This window comes from Ptychodera flava, chromosome 12, assembly GCF_041260155.1.
Source record: "Ptychodera flava strain L36383 chromosome 12, AS_Pfla_20210202, whole genome shotgun sequence".
Lineage (NCBI taxonomy): Eukaryota > Metazoa > Hemichordata > Enteropneusta > Ptychoderidae > Ptychodera > Ptychodera flava.
The window spans coordinates 31,422,537-31,445,657 of NC_091939.1; the positions used below are offsets into that span (position 1 = coordinate 31,422,537).

At 42.1% G+C, this 23,121-nt stretch overlaps 1 protein-coding gene across 2 annotated transcripts in view; it reads right to left on the reverse strand.

Moving 5' to 3' along the window:
- LOC139145666 (sulfite oxidase-like) overlaps positions 1-23,121 on the reverse strand; it is a 438,941-nt gene that overhangs the window by 190,689 nt on the left and 225,131 nt on the right. The window lies entirely within an intron of this gene.

The window sequence follows — 23,121 nt, forward strand, 5'->3', positions numbered from 1 at the left end:
GCAAATATTCAAAATAAACAGGTTAACTGATTGGTCAGCTATAAAAAACAATGGAAATGTTTATGATCAAAAGTTTTTGAGATGCGCACATTTTAACAAATACAGAAATTATTAACATTATAAATATAAGACCAAACTATTTTTCAGGGATGGGACAGGTTGGAAATGAGGGGTGAGAGACAAAGGCACACCTATTGCTGCATGTGGATGCAGCCACACCATTTCATTTACAGCATACTTATTCACTGTGTTGTGTTCAAGTTCCATATTGTACTGACTGTCATACAAGGATAACATAAGCAAATCAAATCAAATTAGAAAAGGATCAATTCTGTTGTGTGGATTTTGCTGAACATGGCTGATATTTCGCCCTATATATTTGGTATCCAGCAAAGGCATATTTTGATGTAAAGTCAAAATTAACACTACATTGCTGAAAATATTTTTACCGTTTCTGCATGAATTTTTCTTTTTTAAATTATAGTATATTAGTACTTCAAACAGATTAACAGTTATCGTGATGTCAACCCATAATTTTACATCACAAAGACTGCAATTCTGCCATTTTTTTTGTTTTTCAGTCATTTTATAAATTTTGCACTGCACAAGATGATTGAACAAATTGCAATGTTTGACTTTGTAAACTCAAAGAATAAAAATCCTTTGGTCACAAATTAAATTATTTTTGAAAAGAAATTTACTCTTAAACACTTTAGCATATATTCTTTACACGGTCATGTATTTCAAGGAAAATATGCCTATTAAAACAGTAATTTCTTCACTTTCAATTTTTTTCAATACTATGACAATATCAGCCATGAGGTTATACAAACACAAGACCAGATAAGCGTTTTTCATCATTTCCACAGGACTCTTTGGAAAATCCATTAAAAACAGTTAAAAGTGACTGGAAATGATCACTTGGTATACATTTAATTTACAGATGCCAGGTTGTGTATTTCACATGCACTCAGGTCAGTAAGGAAGTGCGTCATTACTATTTTGGACTGTTAATTCTTATTTCTGAATTGTTTAACTTTTTTCCACATTGAACTATCTTTAGGCAGTTTATACTGTAGCTTAGAATTTTTTTGATTGATGTATTTAATCATCTTTTGGGTTCTTTGGGTCCATATCCCACCTCATGCCCCTACATCATCAACTATTTACCAACAACTCCATGCCAACAACCAATTACCTGACCTGGCCACACATTAGAGAAGGTACAGCGTCATTGACGGTATTTTTACTTTTATGGTTGATTTTATTACAATAGTGGTTGATATTACATTTGTGGAGATTATTACATTTATGGAGGTTATAACTTCGCAGTCCGCCGATGCACCTCCTCCCGCGATGCCCGTACTCTGAAACTTTACCCTGTCAGGGTCACCAGACTAAACCTTTGCCTCTCCCCGGCACAACCTGGCAAGCAAAGGGAGAGCTGCAGGGGGGCTGGCACCTCTTGGGCAGATTATCCCGCGATGCTCGTCCTCTGCAACTTTACCCTTGTGTCGGTCACTCGACGAGAAGACAAGTTTTGACTCATGCCTCTCCCCAACAAAGCCTGGCGAGCCAAGGCAGCGTGGCTGGGCGCCTACGCACCTCTTGGGCAGAATATCCCGCGATGCTCGTCTTCTGCAACTTTACCCTTGTGTCGGTCACTCGACGTGAAGACAAGTTTTGACACATGCCTCTCCCCAACAAAGCCTGGCAAGCCAACGGTGTTCGGCCGGGCGCCGACGCACCTCTGCAGCCGGCCATCCCGCGATGCCGACACTCCGCAAGCTTGGTCTCCGTCTCTGTCCCCGTAAAAAAGTTTTCAACGTAGTCTCTCCCCGACAAGACCCAGTCGGTCGAGGGTCGAACTTGCCCGTCCGCTGCAGGCAAATCAGCGGATTGTGGAAGCTAACTTTTAATAGATCGCAGTGAAGAGACTGCTCTGCTAAGTATGACATCCCGATCCACACCCATGTTGTCTGGCAAGTGATTTGCCGCTTCTTCCAGGATGGCATATATCGCGCAAACCGAGAGGCGCTCTCTATCTAGGCGCCGGCAGGGTTTGGTGGGGAAGGCGAGAGCGGCCGCTGGCATATACGGGACCTCCGCCGAAAGCGGAGCCATTGGATTGTCGCAAACCAGGTGGTCGCCTCGCACCTTTGGGCCTGGTCAGGCCAAAACCGAGCCCTGCATGAAGCTGCAAGAGATGGCCACTTCTTACATTCTTTCCCGGGAGGGAAATATTTCAATTCGAGCAAGAGTTCTCCCTATATATAGTCTCGGCGTGAACCAGGATGGAGGGCGAAATTTTTGTGAGGGTGCACTCTTAGGTACGACACGCCAAAATCGCCACCCGGCTGGATAACTCCTTCTCCGGCAAAGCCGAGACCGCACCGATTTTTATTTATAGTCCGTACTTTCGGCCCGGTCAGGCAAAACCGAGCCTGCATGAAGATGCAAGAGATCGCCACTTTCTTGCAGTTTTTCCCCGCGATAGAAAGCAATATTTTGCGGGCAGAAGCCCCGTACTTTCGACTCGGCCAGGCAAAACCGAGTGCTGCATGCCGCTGCAAGAGATCGCCACTTTCTTGCAGTTTTTCCCGGGAGGGAAAACAATATTTTGCGGGCAGACGCCCTGTACTTTCGACTCGGCCAGGCAAAACCGAGCCCTGCATGAAGCTGCAAGAGATGCCACTTTCTTGCAGTTTTTCCCGGGAGGGAAAACAATATTTTGCGGGCAGACGCCCTGTACTTTCGACTCGGCCAGGCAAAACCGAGCCCTGCATGAAGCTGCAAGAGATGCCACTTTCTTGCAGTTTTTCCCGGGAGGGAAAACAATATTTTGCGGGCAGACGCCCTGTACTTTCGATTCAGCCAGGCAAAGCCGAGTGCTGCATTTAAGCTGCAAGAGATCGCCACTTTCTTGCAGTTTCGCGGGCAGAAGCCCTATTTTCTCGCATAGTTCCCTTCCGTCTGTGCGCGGTACGTCACTGCAAGCGCGCACGTACTGCACGTTTTCGTCGCAGGGGCGACGATGGCTTCGGGGCCAAGGTGTACGTACCGGCAATGCCGAAGCTAAAGCCGCCAAAGCACAGAAAAGTCCGTACTTTCTCGCATTCACCTTCAGCCCATTTCGAGCAAGAGTTATCCCCTATATATAGTCTCGGCGTGAACCAGGATGGAGGGCGAAATTTTTGTGAGGGTGCACTCTTAGGTACGACACGCCAAAATCGCCACCCGGCTGGATTACTCCTTCGCCGGCAAAGCCGAGACCGCACCGGCTTTTATTTATAGTCTGTACTTTCGGCCCGGTCAGGCAAAACCGAGCCCTGCATGAAGCTGCAAGAGATGCCACTTTCTTGCAGTTTTTCCCGGGAGGGAAAACAATATTTTGCGGGCAGACGCCCTGTACTTTCGACTCGGCCAGGCAAAACCGAGTGCTGCATTTAGCTGCAAGAGATCGCCACTTTCTTGCAGTTTTCCCGGGAGGGAAAACAATATTTTGCGGGCAGAAGCCCCGTACTTTCGACTCGGCCAGGCAAAACCGAGTGCTGCATTTAAGCTGCAAGAGATCGCCACTTTCTTGCAGTTTCGCGGGCAGAAGCCCTATTTTCTCGCATAGTTCCCTTCCCGTCTGTGCGCGGTACTTATATTTATAGACCGTTCTTTCGGCCCGGTCAGGCAAAACCGAGCCAAGCATGAAGCTGCAAGAGATCGCCACTTTCTTGCAGTTTTCCCGGGAGGGAAAAACATATTTGGCGGGCAGACGCCCTGTACTTTCGACTCGGCAAGGCAAAACCGAGCCTGTATGAAGCTGCAAGAGATGCCACTTTCTTGCAGTTTTTCCAGGGGAGGGAAACAATATTTTGCGGGCAGACGCCCGGTACTTTCGATTCAGAGTACTGCAAGTTTTCGTCGTAGGGGCGACGACGGCTTCTGGGCCAAAATGTACGTACCGGCAATGCCGAAGCTAAAGCCGCCAAAGCACAGAAAAGTCCGTACTTTTCGCATTTACCTTCAGCCCATTTCGAGCAAGAGTTATCCCCTATATATAGTCTCGGCGTGAACCAGGATGGAGGGCGAAATTTTTGTGAGGGTGCACTCTTAGGTACGACACGCCAAAATCGCCACCCGGCTGGATTACTCCTTCGCCGGCAAAGCCGAGACCGCACCATCTTTTATTTATAGTTTGTACTTTCGGCCCGGTCAGGCAAAACCGAGCCCTGCATGAAGCTGCAAGAGATGCCACTTTCTTGCAGTTTTTCCCGGGAGGGAAAACAATATTTTGCTGGCAGACGCCCTGTACTTTCGATTCAGCCAGGCAAAGCCGAGTGCTGCATTTAAGCTGCAAGAGATCGCCACTTTCTTGCAGTTTCGCGGGCAAAAGCCCTATTTTCTCGCATAGTTCCCTTTCCGTCTGTGCGCGGTACGTCACTGCAAGCCTGCACGTACTGCACTTTAGAGTCGCAGGGGTGACGGTGCCATCGGGGCCAAGGTGTACGTACCGGCAATGCCGAAGCTCAAGCTGCCAAAGCACAGAAAAGTCCATACTTTCTCGCATCGACCGCACCGATTTTTTGCTCACGTGTGAACACGTGAGCATATGTCGCAGCGATGCGATGTCTGTCTGTCTGTCTGTCTGTCTGTTGGTCCATTTTCTCAAAACGGCTGAACGTATTTCAGTCAAATTTGGTAGACATCTTCAGAATTCAAATGGCTAGAACTGAAAAGGTTTTGGTGGGCGTGGCTTGGATATTAATGAAGTTATGAAAGTTTTAATTTTTCTGTTACGCCGCGTATGACAAGTGAAAACAATCGACTGTTTGAGGGCGCTGTGAAATGTGCTTGTCCAGGTTGGCTACAGCTGGATAGCACTGGTTTCAACCACGGTCCCTCCGTGTTTCAACCTCGTATTGAACATTAAAAATATGATATTTTATTACTCATTCAACTCACTATTCAAGATAAAATATCGTTTAGCAAATTAGCTTTATCCTTGGTAATTGATTGTTTCCCTCGCTGCTCGATCGCCAGAAATGAGTACATACGTTCTTAGCCCTGCGTACGATGCTGTGTGTTCCGCTACAGCTAATAGCCCCGCTCACCACAGCCCTGCAAAGACCCGTACGTAGAGTTGGTGACTTCAAATCCATTTTTGGACTTGACGTAAAAAGCCAAATTACTGCCGAAATTCAGCGTTCTTGGGCCAAGTCGTATCCCTGCCTACCTCAGCTACTCGATCGCTTCCAAAAATGCCAGTCTTTTATTCTTTTTTCGTAAATAACCGTCGATGTCGGCAACTCTCTCGCTAGCCCTGCGTACGTACGCAGTGTACGCTGTGCATTCCCCTGTGTGCGTTCCTAACACACAGCGTACACTGCGTACGTACGCAGGGCTAGCGAGAGAGTTGCCGACATCGACGGTTATTTACGAAAAAAGAATAAAAGACTGGCATTTTGGAAGCGATCGAGTAGCTGAGGTAGGCAGGGATACGACTTGGGCCCAAGAACGCTGAATTTCGGCAGTAATTTGGCTTTTTACGTCAAGTCAAAAAATGGATTTGAAGTCACCAACTCTACGTACGGGTCTTTGCAGGGCTGTGGTGAGCGGGGCTATTAGCTGCAGCGGAACACACAGCATCGTACGCAGGGCTAATACGTTCTCTACCTAGCCTCATGGCATGGAAGTGCTGATGAATAATAACTTTGGGTCAAAGGTATTGAAGTGTCCAATCAGGTTCGTGCACAGAGTCCAAGGCCATGACCTACTTCATGTACTTCTGCACTGTTTTGATTTTGCTTCGCCAAGAAACGTATTCGTCATTGTCCATAGAAGTATGTTTGCTCTCCTTTGAGGTTGTTTGTGAAACAAATTCCGGGATAGGCCTTGGAATGCATACGATCGGCATCGCGGCAGTGCATGTAGCTAGCCCTACGAGTATGGCGAGAGTGTCCGGCTTTGGCTACGCCGCCTCCCACCTCCGGTAGGCGGCGTAGCCCCCGGCGTAGCCAAAGCCGGACACTGTCGCCATACTCGTAGGGCTATGCATGTAGCGTACCATGCTTGTGTAACTGCCGAGCTCAACGTGCATTCACGGTTGATACTCGTGTACAATCATGATGTGTTCAATTCTGATGAAGATTCATAAGTCTTACTTTTGCAGTCTTTTTTCCGTACGATAATCCCGACAATACGTGTTACTGTTAGACGAGGTGGCCATTTTATGATAAGTTTCAATACTGCACAGCTACATAGCGTCACTATCGTGTGATCGAGGTACAGCGTTGTTGAACGGGATACAGAAACTCTGCAGAGGGAGAAACGATCGTTGACATGAACAGTCAATGTACTTCAGCACGTAGTCCGCAGATAGCGGATCGAGAAAATAAACGTGTCCCAGTAAATAACGGAATATTTATGTACATTAACTCGATATTAATCAAATTTCCAGCTCATCGCAAAAAAATGTATTGCAAAGATTAATTTGTCACTGACAAATACTCACTGCACTGTATGGAAAAAACAGTCTGTAGAATTCTTGACCGCGGACATCCGGGAACTGGCGGATTTTTACGTCATTTTTGCGTCACACTGCCGAGAGAACAAAATATGAAGTGTGGATTTTTCAACATTTACAGCAGTATTCAAAGTTTCAACATCATGTCAATGATAAACACTAAGTTCTGTACTTTGTCACATAATTTCTGCATTGTTCATTGTCCTGTGAAGTCAAATCCCATTTCACCTCACTCGCGTGCGTGAGGTGAAAGTGACGTCACTCCGCGGTCAAGAATAGTTCAACTTCAAGTGGTATTACCCGAGACAAACACTTGTGTTGTCAATTTTGATTTCATTTCATAAACTTCATACTTCATCGAGTATCGTGTATTTCAGCCTTTGTGAAGCCATTTTATTGATATTTTCAATTTTTGTCTTGGCTTTGTGTGGAACATGTTGAATCGTCTCCGTGGATATGTAGGCAAAAGTGTGACGGGGTCGAAGTGACTTGGGTACCTGGGGCCGACCAAAACCAGTGTGAATTACTGGGGTCAAAGCGGACAGCGGCCGGGATGACGTGTTCCCCAAGCGAGCTACCTTCAGAAGTCTGTTTCATCGCAAAAAACGTCAACTTTTAAAACCCGTCTTTATTTACTGATGTTATTCTCAGCATCACAAACATATACGCCTCTGCTATGTATCACAGCAAATAGTTATATTTGAGCGCCCCGTAAATGGGATCCTCGTTTTTTTTGCGAACCCGGAAGTGTGTCTTGCTCAATGCATTTCCTACCCATAGCGAGGGAAACTGCCCGCGTTCCCATGCTCCCATGCACCCTTTTTCAATGCCAGTGCAACGCCATCTGTGCAAAATTTGTGGTGGTATGCTCCCGTGTGATGGAAAACCTCTCTTATTCTAACAATGACGTAGTTGACTTTGGACTTCGATTTCGTAAATGTGATGTCCATGCAGTGAGTTTGGGTTGGCGCGCTTATAATGCAATCTTCGCCCCGCCTGCGGTCCGATATCCCGCATTTATTAGCGATATTTATCTGTTTTGACTTGACCAAAGTTGGCAAAACTTGCTATGTACATTAAAGATACTATGATACAAGATTATTGAAAGTCATTTGACATTTTTTTCAGCCAATTCCCAATATGCATATTTAATGAACCTTCCAAATTAGGGATATATACTGGCATTTACTTGATAAAATTTGGCGAAACATGCTGTGTACATTGATCATTATACCAGGTTATAACAGTATTGAAAGTCATTTTGCATTTTCATGTCAGCTAATTCATAATTTGCATAAATAGCTAACAAGCTTTCACGGTTTGGCATATAGAGCTTGAAGGACTTGACCAAAGGTAATTACACATGCTATATTGTGATACAATGACAGTACTCAAAGAAATTAATTATTTTTATTTCAGCTAATTACATATTTGAATACTTAATGACCTTTAGAATTGATCTGTGGTGAAATTCATTGTGTTGATCATAACACTTTAAATGTAGCAAAGCATGTAGCAAAGGTTCAAACTTGCACATAAATGCAATATTATGAAACACGTGAGCATTTTCAGTTCATATCTGGTTATTATTAGTCCGTACTTTCGGTCCGGTCAGGCCAAAACCGAGCCCTGCATGAAGCTGCAAGAGATGCCATTTTCTTGCACTTTTTCCCGGGAGGGAAAAAATATTTTGCGGGCAGACGCCGTGTACTTTCGATTCGCCAGGCAAAACCGAGCCCTTAAGCTGCAAGAGATGCCACTTTCTTGCAATTTCGCGGGCAAAAGCCCTATTTTCTCGCATAGTTCCCTTTCGTCTGTGCGCGGTACGTCGCTGCAAGCACTCACGTACTGCACCTCCGTCGCAGGGGCGACGATGGGTTTGGAGCCAAGGTGTACGTACCGGCAATGCCGAAGCTAAAGCCGCCAAAGCACAGCAAAAGTCCGTACTTTCTCGCATTCTCCTCGAACCCTTTGCGAGCAATAGTTATCCCCTATATATAGTCTCGGCGTGAACCGGATGGAAGGCGAAATTTTTGCGAGTGTGTACTGACAGGTACGGCACCGCTTTCGTCGCAGGGGCGACGATGGCTTCGGGGCCAAGGTGTACGTACCGGCAATGCCGAAGCTAAAGCCGCCAAAGCACAGCAAAAGTCCGTACTTTCTCGCATTCCCCTCGAACCCTTTGCGAGTAAGAGTTATCCCCTATATATAGTCTTGGCGTGAACCAGGATGGAGGGCGAAATTTTTGCGAGGGTGTACTGACAGGTACGGCACGCTAAACTCGCCACCCGGCTTGATTTCTCTTCCCCCGGCAAAGCCGAGACTGCACCCGTTCTTATTTATTAGTGTATGCTTTCGACCCGCTTATTGTCTCGGCATGCTTCCTACCTTGGGTCCAATAAGATTTTATTGCTCCAGGTTTTTCCCGAGCACTTCTCTACTACGGGAGCACACGGTGCCGACTGGGGCCCTGAACGCCTCTACCGCCAGGCCTCCGTACACTGTACAGTCCTCCTGGCACATGCCCATATATATATTGTCTCGGCGTGAACCAGGATGGAGGGCGAAATTTTTGCAAGGATGTACTGACAGGTGCGGCACGCCAAAATCTGCCACCGGGCCGGATTACCGTTCCGCCGGCAAAGCCTGGGACGGCACGCTCTATAGATGTACTGCGAAGAATTTGCATAAGGATCTTTAAAGATGCAAAACAGGTGGGTATCAGAAAACTTTCATCGTGTTTGTGAATCTTTACAGTGCTGGCCTGCGCTTTTTCACAACTTTGTTGTACACTGGGACACAAGGCAACGACCACATGTTAGTTTGTTGTGCTATTGAAAATCCAGTTTTGTATTTAATCAGATCAGTTGATGTTCGAGGGAGGAGTTAACTTGTCCACCTCACAATCAAAAATTCTGGAAAGTTTGCGTAATGCATGTCAGAAATATAGATATCGAGAAAATTAACAAAGGCGCTTGATTTCCACTGCAATTTCCACGACAATTAAACTGTACCAAAAATACGACTAGATCGTTTCCTGCATGAAAGTTGTGGTCATGGAAACAATATTGACAACCTATGAACAAGGATATTCATTCAGAATGTAGCATAGACAGTGGAGGGTCTTCCGTTCCGCTGCCTATGGATGTAGCCAAGATGTAAACGGGTTGGCAAGGAAATTAATTCTCTCTTACTGAGGGCCCTGTCACACCTTGACGATTTAGCCAACGTATGTATGCCGTCGTCATATCAAAATTTCTCTAAAACGCTGGCTTACTGAACTAACGATGAAGTTTTTCAATTTTGGGCGTTTACATAGCGTATTCATAACGTAGTCATAGGTTATAAATACGTTTTGGGTACGCTTGACAATTATATCGACGGCATTAGCGATTTTTCACTAAACGAACGTGAAAAACGAACGGGCTCGTCGTGTTTCCAAGCATGCTTTTGGTCAGCTTTCGTCACATTTGCATGTCTCGTCGCAAATTTTGCAACCAGGTTGGACAGTTAGCCTAATTAATTAGTAACCGTCAGTTCTTTCCGTCGTCTTTCGTCGCATTATAATACTCGGGTACTGCTTTGTGTCACTGACAAGACAATGGACAGAAATAGTTGCTCAAAGGGACCATTCATTGCTGCGGTTGACGGGGGTGTTATATATCTGGAACCTTGGATGAGATTTCCAGATGATAGGGTTCAAATCCTGAGTAGCACGACTTCTATAGGTCAGGAGGTAAACCATTCGTTTTTACTGAGATAAAATACTGAGTACACGCACAATGTATCGTAATAATAACGATGATTTTCATTCACTTATATTAAATAACCAGGCAAACGAAATTGGTTGATTGAACAAAATATTGCGGGATTTTCCCAAGCGTAGTCTTCGTACTAAGATGATGTGGCGTTGAGCGAGAAAGGCACATACATCGGCAACTACAGGCACGAACCAACGGGGTTGGTGGTACAGTTCTTTCTGTGGCTTTCAGAGCTCTTGAAATATGATATTACGTGCTCGACGTCAATGCGACACCAATTAAAGTCACGAATGAATATTATACGGTACATCCGATTCTTGCAAAAAGCTGACTCGCTGGAAACTTTGTCATAAGCGGAAACTTGTTAAAAATAATACATGTTAATATCATCCGAAATATCCAATGCCATTCCAGAGCCGATGCCCAACAGCAACTGAAAATCCAGATTTTAGTTATATAATATTCTCCCTGGTGTCACAGATTAGTTTGGTACTCCCCGCATGATATCGAGAATGTCTTTTGTAGTATATTTTATTTTAAATGGCAGCAATAAAAGTAGTTAAGAACAGTGTAAGTGGACTTTGGCCGCAAAACAGGCAACAGGGAGTGCTGTTTGTGACAGTTCGAGACACAATCACCGAAACCCATCCAAGAGAATATTCGTAACGTCATGCTATTCCGAACGGCAACGCAACGCGACTGTAACGGTTCCACAAAGTTACTTTGATTACAAATTTGGGCTATTCAATGGATTTTCTTTTTTTTTTTCTTCTTCCGACCGACTGACCACCGAACCAAAAATAGATTTTAAAAACTCTCCGTTATTGCAATGAAGAAATACATCTTAATTTTTTAAATTTTATTTTAAACAAGTGATAGATATGCAACGTAATTTTCCGAGACATCATGGCTCACCACTATAGACGACGTGAATGTATCAAGGTTGCGTAGCTCACAATACTTGTAACACCCACGAGCACATGCTATCACAATAACAAATCCCTTGATTGCAGGAACACGATGACAGGTGTGCTTTTATACTCGACACTCCACTCATAGCTATTCTCTGATTTGAAGGCATGCATCGGCTGCTACCTGGCGGCAATACAAAGCAGTGTCTGAATATTATAATGTTACGAAAGACGACGGAAGGAACTGATGAGTCCTCGGCGGCTACTAATTAATTAGTCTTCAGTCCAATCACTATGTAGATTTGGCGACGAGACATGCAAATGTGACGAAAGCTGACCAATAGCATGCTTGGAAACACGACGTTCTCGTTACTTTTTCACGTTCGTTTGTGAAAGATCGCTATTACTTTACTGCAACGTGTGTTAATGTGTGTCAACGAGCGCATAACCTACCTAAAACTTATGGCACGCGTGTGCTGGACGTATGAGCCACAGCCTGGCATACGTCGAAAAGTTTTGTGCATGCACGAAAGTTTTCGACTACCTAACCGTACTATAACGAATATCAGCGTGCTTCAGCATGTTCTTAATTATACAAAACTTACCCATAACGTATTCGACGTACGTCCAGCGTATTCACCAAATTTTTCATACGTTGGCATTTTTTTGCCATTTTTTAAGCCAAAGTGTGTTCGGTAACGTTCGTGTTGGTGTTGTCGTGTAATACTGAGCAGAATTGGCGTGCTGTCGAAAACGGGAAAAGGATTGAGCTTCGGGGAGATGAGTTTTATCATTTTAAAAATTCCTCTCACTTTTTTATGGATATATGATAAGTGTGTTAGAACCAAATTTGAAAGTCTTTTATCGATACTGTCAGATTTTACTCAATGGTGTACGGTTAGTCATATCGCCTTTCACAAGTTTATGAAACTACTGTCGTATTATGTTTAGATTGGCGTGAAGCAGTGTTTCTGCCCTGAACACACACAAAGTAAGCATGGTTGCTACGCGACAGGCAGCACGACGCCATCGACTCCGGGAAATCTCGTCACACGTTTTCGCATAATGTCGTTCAATTATCAACCATCCACGAAATCTGCCAAAAGTATAACACCTGTGAATCCATTTTAATATGAAAAGGCCATAGTTTATCGAGACAGCCATGACATCAGACGGCGTGCCGCGTTTCTAGTCTGTGTTTCTCTTTGTCTGTGAGCAAATTAACCAAACTATAAAACACTTCTACTTAAAATTGTCATTCATATATTTTAAACATATTATCAAGCATTTTTGGTTTGAAATTCGATTCATTGATTTTTCTGAATCATCCCTGGTCCAACCTAAAGTTCAATGGAAGAAATAAAAATAATCTAAAATAATGTTGAAGCCAACCCACTTGGCTGTAAGCTTACAGATTTGGTAATTTTGAATAGCCGAGCTTACTCTGGTCATCGATATGGCGTTTTGTACTCAGTTTAATGCTGCAAATATTTATTTCTGTTGTAAATTGGCAGTACGCCTGCTTCTTATCTGAAAGATGCACGCACATGCGATATACCATAATTCGATCCATTTTCGCGTTAAACATTTTTGTGACATTTCGTTTCTGGAAATGTAACAGTTCCACCTATAAAAGGTCTGGAGACATCTTTTGCGATAATACGAATTATCAGTAATATTATTCCAGTGGCACATTTCGGCCAGTCGACATTCCAACTTATTCATTCAAATAGAAAATAGAAGTTAGGCTAATTATCAATTTTGAAACGTTCCTTCACGTTGATGAAGCGCTTTTTGGTCTTTTTCGAAAATGAACACGTTTTCAACGCCTGTGAAATTATGAGAATTTGGTAAAAACCTTTATGAGAATTTGGTAAAACCTTTGTGAGGATGGTACTTTGCGGCCAGTAAGTATTTCACATACAAACGTCATCGTAAATGATAGTTATAGAAAAGTGCCTAGCATTTTCATTTATGTTAGGTAACTTTATGCAGTGTGGTATTCATCTTTCAAAACAGTAAGTTGGAATTGGCGACTGCAAATTTGCCATTTTCCGACTTCCTATTTGAGATTAGGCGTGGTCTACGCTAAGAAGAGGTGGAGCACGAGATGAGTTATCATGACATCTAGATTGATAAATGTATAAGAATCCCGTGAATATTACGATCAGGCCAATCATAATTCACAATTTCGTTAAAGTTTCATCGTTACATTCCTGGCAGTTCGCGACCTCATTATAAATCAGCCTATTCCTGTACTTTTTTCTGGAAGTGTTTCTGATTGAAATGAAAGGATTGACTTGATTGAATTGTTTATTTCTCAACCGTTATAGCATGTCCATCCAATAGCTGTGGAAACGCAGCTATCTGTTGGTGGGGTAGCGTGCGTCGCTATGCGGGTCAAAGGTCAACCCCGCCACGGATATTTCCAAAGAAAGCCCATCCAATTACTCTGACGCAAAATTGATATGTGAAGTTGATCAATGCACCGAGGTCTATCACTCCGGTACAATACTAGCGCTCCTTTACCTGTGAAGCGAGAACCAATAAAATAGTACATATTTCAGGAGAATATTTAATTATTTGGCAAAAAGAAGTTTTCATATCTTGAAATGCCGGTCAAGATATTCAACATCGGGACTGTTAAGTTGTTCACGGAAAAATGATCGATTTGGTAGAATATAAGAATGCAGTGTAGTGACCCTATTACCTAAAGCAGCAAATTAAATAACTTTAAAACTATTTGAAAACTTACCAAATTTATTCTCTCTCTACAGGTGGTGGAGTACGATAGTCCATCTGCTCTGCTAACCCACCTGAGTCTTGGTATAGTGCAACGATGAGCGCCACAGAGAAGCAAGGGATTATTTGACCTGAATCGTTGAACAAATCAACTAGATGGTACACAATTCATAAGTGTTATGAGAGTAGAGGGAAGAGGAGTAGTTCCGGATTCACAGTTTCTTAAATCGCACATTTATGGGATTAATCATGTTGCCTTACCGAGAGAAATAAGTGCAATGAAAGATGATTCAATGTTCTTAGATATTTGAAGGGATGACATTCGAGAAGACACAGAGAACAGGATGAGTCGTGATTGTTCTTGAAAGTTGCAAGGTGTTTTGAGTTTCCATTATAGTATTACCATTATCTTTTGAAGAAGTGTATCATTGCATTTTATAGGTGTATAAGTGATGAACATTAAAATTGTGTTTATGGTGAATCGAATAAAAGCGTACTTGAGTCTTCATATAGACTTGCTCTTTCTCCTAGCTGTTTTAGATTACATTTGTCTGGCGAATGCTATATGCGAGAATATGTATCCAAATTGAGTCTATACCCACTTTTGGAAGGGGTCTATTTTAAATCAACACTTGTTTTGTTTCTTCTGGGAGTATATGCCGTAGTTTATTTAGCCTATATTATCAGAAACTAGATTAAAAAATCGAGCGACTGTTGTCAACCAAAAATTAATGGCCCGGGACCAAGCATTCAATATATTAACGAGAGTGACAGGAAGCATGCAAGCTTGACTACGATATAGAAGTGAGGCAGACGACAAAAAATGACAACGCAGCTGGTATTGCAAATTATGAGAATAATGTTCAATATGGGAGTACCAAAAGAAACACTTTAAACGTTTACACGACTCGTTGAGTTATCTCCGTGTTTTTTATCCATATTTGATAAATCCAAAAGAATAATTTATGTTATTATTTTTTCAGAAGAATCTTTGTTCAGGTATTCACATTCTATGCTGGTTTGGAAAGTTTTTTATCACAATACAATAATACTTTGCGATTGCCATAGCCGTCACGAGTTTCTGTCCAATCAGAATAACGCACGATTGACGTTGACATACTGATTCAATATAATTTTCTATTAGAATTTAAAAATACTGTGGGCAGTGTCAGTGTGGCATTTCTTTCAAGTAGTGTGCGCCACGAAAGCGAAAGACCTCAATTTTTGCTCAAGTTTACTTTAATGAAACTTTCAGCCATCCTCTTACCAAATCAAGAATAAAAAATCAAGATAACCGTGCAAAAGTTGGAACTAGAGAAACAAATTACATGACTTTCACCGATATTTGAAATTCAAAATGGCCGCCTGCCTGTTTAAACTCTATGAAGAAAAATAGGTTATTTTTCGTACTCCTAGGCTTTAACATGTAGTGACATGAAATAATTCCAATTGACGAGACATAGTCATCGAGAAGATGACCTCACCGTACAGTCCAGAGAAGATGCACAAGTTAACCTATCGCGTATTCCTTCGAAAATGTTTATAAGCTTATACTTTTGTGAATATCGAAAATTTGATCATTTGATGGCGGCATTTTGAATTCAAAAGCCGGTAATTGGGTCATTTGTTTTTCTATCAAATTTCGCACCGTAACCCTGGATTTTTATTTTTAATTTCGAAAGTGATTGTTTTTAAGTTTAAAACTTTCCTTACGTAAGGTTTGAGCAATACTAGAAATCTTTCAATTTGGAGGGGAGTACTTGCCTTATGCCTGACAAAATATCCAGTTTATATCATTAGTTGTTCCATTCGTTTCTTAAAATTACTTTCGTCTGGTATAAACTTATTCTCGAAGCATCCACTAAGCACTTTTCTATCTTTCGATCTAAAACTGAATCAGGTGTTCAAACTTCTTTGAATGGACAGTTTTATTACTTCGTCGCGAGTTATTATTGCACATTTTTGTCTTCTTTTGGCGTATGTAGAAGCTAGCTGCTCTCAAGCGAGAGCTCGACGGAGTCGGCTGTAGCTGATACAGCAAATTATTCGAGTAGTAGCAGTAGGGGAGGTCGACCAAGCAGAATAATACGCTATTTGTTTAGTTCCCGAGAAAGTATCGTGCGAAAGCGATCTCAATATCACTCAGCAGCTATGTACAGCAAAATTTCTACTAACTGAAAACCTTAGCATCAATACGTCCATGCAGTGAGTACCTGGAATGTCCATGGGGTTCACAAACACAATATAAAAACGACTTTATTTCGTTTGGATTAAATATACTCTATTGAGGTATGCCCGATTGCGTTCGGAAGGGGACAAGGTACAGGTGCAGCCAACGGAGCTATCATCGAAAGAACTATTCCGGAAGCAATTTTAGAGGGCAGGGGAAATTTTAATTTTGCTAGGGCAGGGGACATATTTTTAGCTGGCAGGGGAGCAAATTTTAGTTTTTATGTCGGGCAGGGCAGATATTGGTTGATTGTCCTGGGGACAGGGCTTGGCGAAAAACGAGGAGAGTGGAAGCTACTTTTAAAACTGGGACAGGGGAATTTCAGCCATTGTGTTTCCGGGGATGGGGACACAGTGCAAGTACTTAGGCCTATACTTTTAAAGGTTACCCAGACTAGCCTAACGATTGACCCCACATCTCACTCTATGGACTGCGAGATGGAAACCAAATACAAGGCCACTGCAGTATGTGTCTGCATGGGAATGTTAATTTTCAGGGGAAATTTTTTCTCAGGGCAGGGGAAAATCGACAGTTTTTTTTTCATCACAGGGTAGGGTAGCTTCATGTCTGCAGGGGAATGGAATGACAAAATTGTGAGGGGAATTTTTTCCATGGCAGGGGAAATTGGCAAGTTTTTTTCGCTACAGGGCAGGGGAGCTTCAAACATTTACAGTGGGGAGGGGAAACAGGCAAAAATATTTGGGGAGCGCGTAAAAATGAAGTTTGAGTGCGGCAGGGTAAGTCGAAAAATTTTCAGTGGGAGGGCAAATTATGAACAGCTAATTAATTACCCTCTAGACTTAAAATTAGTCAGTTCACTTTACTTGTCATGTACAGTATATCTTATCATAGTAAGGGCCCCTTTAAAAGTGCATTGTTCGTTGGCTGCACCTAAACGTAGCCCGAAAGTGATCATGCATTAAGCTTATTTCAGACGTTCCGATTGTCGTCTCAGGACCGAGTGCGATTCAAAATAGTGGAATTAAAACAAAAAAGATGGTAAATACGTTTATACTTTTGTTATTTCCATCATAGTCAAACAACAGATACCTCCTTTCTTCCGCTACAACTTTACACTTGCGATGTTACAGTGCAAATGACGCCCATTTACATGTAATGACCAAATTATTGGTAATAATGGCAAACTGTAATATTTGAACAAATAAGTAAAACACAAGTTATAGTGATATTTTCCGGTAATCTCACGCCATAAATATCATATTATCTTCGAACTGGAGCCTGTTGACGTTGAGGGGGCTTCATGAGCAAATTGATATTTTTCTACGAGGGGGGGGGGGGGGATCAGGGGGGACCATTTGATATCCTTGGGGGGGAGTCTTGAAGATTTTTAGGGGGCATTATTTTTTTTCCACATGTTCCACTGGATGTTTTTTTTCCTTGTGAATCCTGGCAATTAGTCACATTTTTTTTTGCATTCTTCCTTCAAAGATTTTTTTTTAATGCAGCGATGTTGCAAATTCAATCTGTTTATCATACATCAACGGACTTGTACATAAGGGACTGGTGAGATTCTTTGGCCTGAGGGGGCGGTGGATTATTTTTTTTGCAGACGTTAAAAAGTGGCTGACCCCCCCCCCATTCCAACTTTCGAAAACAGGGTGACCCCCTTGCACAGGACAAAGGTAAAACATAAAGTGGAATATAAATTGAATAATTCAGTATATATATATATATATATATATATATATATATATATATATATATATATATATATATATATATATATATATATATATATTTGGGTATATTTTAAACATTCAGTCATTCAGTGAAATAATGAAATTGTTGTCATGTCAGTTTTAAGACAGGAACTTAAAAGTGTCAATTCTAAAGTTTGAATACAGTATTTTGAATGAGCGGTGAATGTACTCCACTCTTTTTATGCATAACCAGATGTCCAGAACTGTTGTAAGAAAAATGTGATTGTGAAATATTAGTGCATGTTGCTTTCTAATATTGAATTTTCATAGAGGAAACAGTAAAGTGTCAGGAACTTGTCATGCTTTTCATGTGAACTGCAGATTTCATAATGATTAGAGTACACTTTGCAAAACAGACTTTCAATCTACAGACACCAAGATATCTTTGACATATACCGGTATCTCTGATATATTAATTTACTGAGCCCGAGGGCGCGCCGAAAAATATTAAATATCGAGATATCTCTGATATATATATATATATATATATATATATATATATATATATATATATATATATATATATATATATCTGTAATATATATATATATATATATCTGATGTATGGAAGTCATGCAGCTGAAGGGCATGCTGAAAACTATTGTTTGAATTTTGAAGAAATGCGCCTGAAGGGCACAACGAAATATTTTAACAATACATATATCATAGATATAATATATATGTATGTCTGATAAATCAAAGTTTTGCAGTAGGGCGGGGCTCTGAAAAATATGTCTTATTATCATTAAAGTTACGCGCCCGAAGGGCGCGCCGAAAAATGAAATTGAATGATGAAAATTATGGCTAGTACGATGCATATGATGCATTTTAGGCAAGTGGAAAAGCCAAGAAAGACAAGAGGGGTACACGGAAATGGGAAAGTTACATCCCAAAATGTTCCTGCTGATACTGTGATAGATTTTTTTTCTTCCACATTAGCTTGCCAGTTTTTTTTTTTCATTAGTCATCTAAGGCAGAATTATTTTTCCCTTGTATCTGCTGGGAATTTTTATTTTTTCGAAAATCTTCCAGACCCCCAGGATATCAAATGCTCCCACCCCTTATAATAATAATAAACCACAGTGACGCGGCCGAAGCACCCCCACAAAACCAATTTCACTGGTCACGGTCACAGGCGCTTGGCACATTGCTGGGATAATAATCGTATTTAATATGTAGAATGTCTATATACGACTTGATTATTCAATAAAAGAATCACCGTACGTGATATTAGTGTAGGCCTATAGGCCTACATGTTGACTGGCATTATACACGAATGGCTATGGCTGCCTGGCTCGGGCCCGGCGAACGCACTGCATAATCATCAATGTGTAGAATGTCTACATGACATGACTTGATTATTTAATAAAGAATAACGGTACGTAATATTACTGTACATGTGAGCTAGCTTAACCGAGCGGCTGTAGAGCTCTGCAGGGCTTTTGGTCCGGCTTGGGCCCGTTGTCCACCGCTGCACAGACAAGATGGAAAGGTAAGAAAGCTTTTCACCGCCCGATTTCATAAATCAGCGAAATTCACGAACTCTGAGCGTTTCCGGTGATAAAAACTGGTCAACGGTCAGATGGTTGCATAAACAATCGATCGACTGACCTCTTTTGCCTAAAATCATACCTTACCCTATGCTACTGGCGAGAAATCGTCCTGAAATCGGCTGGGCACACCAACCCAGCGCCGGCCATTTTGAATCAGCTGCATGCAATGTACGCGTCCAATGAGAGAAGAGCGACAATACGTCATCTGCCAAGGGTTGTATGCAGGCATGCAGCTGATTCAAAATGGCCGGCGCTGGGTTGGTGTGCCCAGCCGATTTCAGGACGATTTCTCGCCAGTAGCATAGGGTAAGGTATGATTTTAGGCAAAGAGGTCAGTCGATCGATTGCTTATGCAACCATCTGACCGTTGACCAGTTTTTATCACCGGAAACGCTCAGAGTTCGTGAATTTCGCTGATTTATGAAATCGGCGGTGAAAAGCTTTCTACCTTTCCATCCTATCTGTGCAGCGGTGGACAACGGGCCCAAGCCGGACCCAAGCCCTGCAGAGCTCTACAGCCGCTCGGTTAAGCTAGCTCACATATACAGTAATATCACCTACCGTTATTCTTTATTAAATAATCAAGTCATGTAGACATTCTACACATTGATGATTATGCAGTGCGTTCGCCGGGCCCGAGCCAGGCAGCCATAGCCATTCGTGTATAATGCCAGTCAACATGTAGGCCTATGGCCTACACTAATATCACGTACAGTGATTCTTTTATTGAATAATCAAGTCGTATATAGACATTCTGCATATTAAATACGATTATTATCCCAGCAATGTGCAAACGCCTGTGGTTCACAGTTGCTGTTTCTACAATCGCCAATGAAGCGCATGCGCAGACATTGAACGCGTTTGGTCAAGTTGAACGTCCCACATGTCCCACGTAAACCACAGTCGAGTCCCTCTATCCACCCAGGTCTGTTCAAACATTCACTTCATTCTTCGGCTTCGCGTACCGTCACCATTACGGGTGTCTCTGAAATTATTTACGTTGCTCACCACACCCTTGTCCATTCATCTTTAGTGTTCTTTTTCAATACCCACTTCATCGGAATCATAAACTCGTAAAGGGATCAACAAGATGCTGTACGTACAAGCACAGACATAAGACTGGAATCACACCCGTGCGTGAAGTCATATTTACGAGTAAGTCCTGTCAATATATTCTACTTGTACTTTTCTCTTTGCGACAGCAGTATGTTACTATAGCTCTGCATGGACTCCATAGCTCTCCCACCGGGAGACCGTATAACGCCTGTATGTGTTACTACTATGATGTATAGTGGCTCTTTGTGAGTGTAGACCCAAACCGAGCACCACAACGCGAATAACACATACTATTAGATTAGCGACTCGTCACCCGAGACCGTGGCCGGGGACATCCTCGACCCGTACCGTGGGACTGGGGAGGCCGTACAGCCGTGAACACAGCATCGTACGTAGGGCTAGATACTCGGGCTAGATAGTCACTTGATCGATCTCGCACTCATTTATGCCCCAATTCCAAGGGCGCTCATTTCTCCTGTTGACGAGAACACCGTGAATACTCACTGGCTAAACCGTAAACGACCTTAACAGAACAATAAGTGTTCTATGAAGGTAATACAACAATACAGAGTACATGTAAGTGCTTTACAAGACCGCAAAGAATTTGTCGACGTATTAGACCGCGAAAGCTGCCGACTGTTGGTACATTTGCAACGAACAACATCATGGCCATGACACGTGGATACTTTGGCAAACAGAGTCAGGGTCATCACTAGCTGCAATAATTGTAGCCTTGGTTGGCCGTGAGGAATGGGCTTCTGTCCGACGTGCGGCTAGCGGCTCGCGCCTTGCCCAACTTGAAGCCCAATCCCCACGGCCAACCAAGCTACAATTATTGTTAGCTAGGTCATCACAGTCGCTTGGCAGAGTGAACCGATACACAACAGCCGCTGTGTGGTAATAATTATTTACTATCACCATGGAGCTAGAAGTGGATATTTCTATCTCCACGATACCACACAGCGGCCGTCGTCATCGGGTATCGGTTCACAAGCGACTGTGATGCCATGGTCATCGTATGCTGCAGTTCCGGAGCCCACAACTTTCCCCGACGATTTTTGGTTTTCAAATGCTGATTTTCATGAATTTCATATTTCCACAAACCAAAGCTCAATATTAAAGTGAAGTGTGTATACAAACATGTGTAAAGAATATCAGATTAACCCTTTCTTGTGAAAGTTTAGTAAACATAAATTTTACATTGTGAGTATGAAATTTTACTGGGTCCTGTTTCCTCCTCAGTTTTTGAAATTGTGAATTTTACTTACAGACCCAATTTTTTTGTTTTATTTAATCACATCCCATGATTTAATCCGCGTTCTGATTTTTTTAATATACTGAGTAACAGCTGTAACTATTAATTTTCAAATAATTTAGTTTTATTTTGTAGTACCTAAAACCTAAAACAGTTATCTTTTACTCTACTTTCCCACTCATAGACAAACAGATTGAGCATGTACTATTTTGGAGAGTTAATGTGATATATCATGGATCCATGCTTACAGAACGCGGATTCATGCCCACAGAATCTTATTCATAACTACACATCCAGATCTCTGTGTTCCAGACACTGTTAGAGGGCGTTTCCAGACTATGACTATAGACAGATTAGATATAGATATTATGATAGACTAGAAATAGAGCCTTGCCAGAAATAGATCTAGGTGAAGCATTTGATTACAATGTGGTCTACACCACACTTTGTACACCAGCTGGTCATCATGACATATTCCCGTCTCTGTGTTTTTGCTCAATGCCCCATCGAATTTATAAATAGCATCTGGAATTGCAAATCAGGATTGGATAATAAAAGAAGCATAATGGTAGAGGCCATAACTGACAACAGATTGTGAACTTATAAATGTTGTATTTCATGCTGGAAAATCAGTAGAAATTCCAGGATCCTAATGTTCAGTTATTTCTATTCCTTTGAAGCAGAGAAATCATGTTCTATCACTTCCATCACCGCATACACTGATAGTTGTCATCGTATCTTTAAAGTTATCCCCGTAATCCATGGCAAACAGAAGTTATATAAACATTGATAAAGCAGCCGCAATGATAAGCGTTGTTCACTTTATTCCCTGTGTGTACCATTTGAGGTTCTTGCATTTCCCACCTTGAATGTGAAGGATTACATGTTAAACTTTTGTGCAAACTTTCCTCCAGAAAACTTTCAATCTTTGTCTTTCAAGATCAAGAATAATCAAGAATAAAAAGTCAGGGGTCACCCCTATACAGTCTGGGGAAATCCAACACAAACATCTCTACTGAGTAAGAAGGCGCAATACAGACAAGAGCAGTGCATCTTGGGAGCAAGTGATCAATGATATATAATATTATATTATGTTTTGAAACAAATTCACTGAAAATGTAGTTGCTTCAAGGTTATGCAGAAGTGGCTTTTGAAGTCCTTCCTTACTAATGAGTGACTGATCAAGTAAACGATGACTTTTATGTCTTGGAATAGATGTGCTTACTAATGTTCATAAACTGATCCAAGAAATGAAAGTTATACTGGTGCATGTAGTTACTGTAAGGTAGAATTACACCTCAGGGACAGAAATTCGTACTCTCAAACTTTATGATTCTTTACTGGTCTACCATTAGTGGGGACTAGTTTTAAAGCT